The sequence below is a fragment of the Gossypium hirsutum genome, chromosome A10 (genome assembly GCF_007990345.1).
Source record: "Gossypium hirsutum isolate 1008001.06 chromosome A10, Gossypium_hirsutum_v2.1, whole genome shotgun sequence".
In the NCBI taxonomy this organism is placed as follows: domain Eukaryota; kingdom Viridiplantae; phylum Streptophyta; class Magnoliopsida; order Malvales; family Malvaceae; genus Gossypium; species Gossypium hirsutum.
This window is the reverse complement of record NC_053433.1, coordinates 113,738,129-113,741,649: the sequence shown is the minus strand read 5'-3', so window position 1 is coordinate 113,741,649 and position 3,521 is coordinate 113,738,129.

Below are 3,521 nucleotides of genomic sequence, written 5' to 3'. Positions count from 1 at the left end.
TAATTTCACTCCCTTTTTCTTATGGAACAAAAATTAACTAAAATTACCGGGTTCTATCTTAAGCTTGGGCCTTCTAGAGGCCCACTAACATAATTAAACCTATGTCAACATTCACAGAATTCGCGAAAATTGGGGCGTTACAGGTCTCTAGCAAATCCATGGATTCAAAATTACAGGTCTCTAGCAAATCCATGGATTCAAAAAATTATCCCTCCTACTATATTATATAATGTTATATCATACCATAAATTAATAGCTTATATATATATATGCGCATAAATGATTAAACGTTATAATATAATGTAATACTATATCTTTTGTTATAATCTATATTATAATAATAGTTATATATAATAGTAGTATATTGTATATTATTGTTTATTATTATACTAGTTGAAATATGCTTTAAGTCCCTATACTTTTCATACATTTAAAAATTAACCCTCTTACTATATTATATAATGTTATATCATATCATATAATATCTTAATAGTTTATATATATGCATCAATGATTAAACATTATAATATCATGCAATATTATATTTTTTTATTATAATCTATATTATAATAATAGTTATATATGTATTAATAGTTTTAGAAATAGTAATACATTATAATATATTATTGTTTTATGTATTAATAATATACTAATTTAGTAAATTGGCTTCAATAGTTAAAGAGAATGATTTCAGCTTCCAAGTTTATTAATGGTGGAAGTTTATTTGGAAAAGAAGCAGAAACAAGAAACAAGAAGAAGAGAACACACCTAATCATTGTATGCACTGATATCAGAAATACTCCAAGTGGGTATATAATATTTAGGGTTTCGATTTATTCCCACCAAAGAAGTTACTTTAAACCAATCATCGACCATGATTCCATAGCTTCTGGTGTGATGATGGCGTGCGATATTTATGGTGCAAATCACAAGCCTTGGAAGAATTTCAACAAAGATTCCATAGATTCTGTTGTTGCTGTTTGATGATTCCATCGTTGCTTTCCTCCTTTTCTGAATGTAAGTTCTGATCCTTTTAAAGTTCATGAGTTTCTTAATCTTCTTCACGAGTTCATTTCATGCTCACCGGACCATTACAGAGAAGAATAAGGACAAACCCCTCAAAATGGAGTTTCCTGAGAAAGTTCGGGTCGGATTCTAGGTTGGACCCTGGGTTGGATTGTTTTTACTATAATTGTATAACAATAAGAATCACTACTGAAAATAAAAGTTTACTATAATTGTATAACAATAAAAATCACTACTGAAAATAAAAAGTTTAGGCACTTATAAATTAATTTTGTTTATATTATATATATTTTATCATTATAATATCTATTATATATATATTATATTGAGAGAGTGAAAGTAAAATCTAATTTATAGATTAATAGAATGTTTACATTATAATAATATTATATATTTAGTATAGATTTGTTTTTTAAATGTGTTATAAATATATAAAAATAACATAATATAAAGTATTATAAAATTAAAAATGGGTCGGGCAGGGCTTGGGCCTTGAATCTTCAAGCCCGAACCTGACCCATATTTCAAACGGGCCTAATTTTTTTGCCCAAACTCAATTTTTTGTAACGCCCCAATTTTCGGGAATCCTGTGAATGTTGGCATAGGTTTAATTATGTTACTGGGCCTCTAGAAAGCCCAAACTTAAGATAGAACCCGACAATTTTAGTTAATTTTTGTTCCATAACAAAAAGGGGGTGAAATTATGAAATAGAACCTATGTGAAAATGTTTGAAAATGCTATAGGCTAAATTGAAGTGGCCAAATAAATAGGAGTGCAAAATAGGAGGATTTGCATGACAAACCTCCCATTTTACATGAAGTGGCCAGCCATCATGTTGTTGTAGACAAAATGTGCACTTGATATCCATAATTTATGGTACAAATTGATACAAATTGATAATAGGTTAGGTAAATGTTCCATGATAAAAGGTTAGGTAAATGTTCCATGATAATGGGTTAGGTAAATGTGTCATAATAAGAATTTCATGTCTTTTGTATTAAAGAATTAAATGGATGAAATATGAAGTTTTATTAAAAGAAAAAGGGGTGAAAAGAACAAAGTTTTGTCCATCTTTGTTCATCATAGCTGAAAGTTAGAGAAGAGAAAGGAGAGGATAAAGCTCTTGAGTATTCGGTCATTAGGAGGAGGAAAATTGAAGGTAAGTTCTTGGTACCTTGCTTCTATTTTGAGGTTCATGAGTTCTTCTTGATTCTACCTTAACTCTTGAAGCATATTTTGGTTTTTAGTTGTGTTGTGAGCATTTAGTCATGAATTAAAATGAAGGAAATGGTTGTTGTTTCATGTTCTTTTGATGAAAAATGGAAGATAGGTGAAATTGAGCCAAACAAATGAGCATGCATGTGCCTTAGATGTTAAAGGGAAAAATCGGCTAACAATGTTGTGCTTTAAAATGATGAAATGGAGATTATACTTAAGTAAAATCATAGATATGTGATGATTGATTGGTGATATACATGTTTAAATAACAAGCATGCAAGTTAGGTGTGAAAGAGTGATTTGGTAATAAATCTGCTTGGGACAGCAGCAGTAACGTGAATTTGGAAAATCACCATAAATTGTGGGAGATGAATTAGAAGCTGAATAAATTATGTAATTAAAGCTTATTGAGTCTAGTTTCTAATGAAATAAACAAGAACATATTTTGAATTCTTTACATTGAGAAATTTGATTCGTAATTAAGAGTGGTCAGATTAGTCAAACAGTGAAACATGGGAAACTTTGAGAAAAATCTGGTATTGATTGGCTAAACCAAAAATTCTGAAAATTTTATGGATAGAAGATATATGAGTCTATTTTCATGGAAAATTAATGGAACTTGATTTGGAGTTTCGTAGCTCCATTTATAAATAATTTAGTGACTGTTGCTCAGGAAGACAGCTTGCAGTGAAATTATGATTATGTGGTAAACATTGACAAAAATTTGTTAATGAGTTGCTTATTGATTTCTTATAAGCTTACTATGATCTGTAGGTGTGGTTGGCCGAATATTGTAAGGGGTTAATATGTAGTTTGTATTTGAATAGTTAGATTAACGTGTTAGTAATCCAATTGTAGGCAGCTCGTGTGTGGATCTCGTCAGCATATCGTCGCAAATAGGTGTGTAACTAACACCCTCTTTCTTAGTCTAGATCGGCAAAAGCCGAAAAGCCGAAATGCCGAAAACCGATATTTTGTAGATTTGTGAGTGTGCGAATGCTCGTGAGGTAAATCGATTAATGTTTTTGGTAAGCTGCAATGCTTGGACTGCAAAGTGCATGATTTCTGTGCCCTCGATATTTTTGGGCTTAATGGGCCAAAATTAGAATGATGGGCCAACGGGCCCAATTCGGTAAGAACCCTCGGTACGTAATTCTGTTAGTACGTGAAAGGTAGGAATATGCATGAAAAACCCTAAAATAGATAAATTACTGAAATACCTTTAAAAGTGGAAAATTTACAGTTTTACCCCTAGTAGATAAATTACCGAAATACC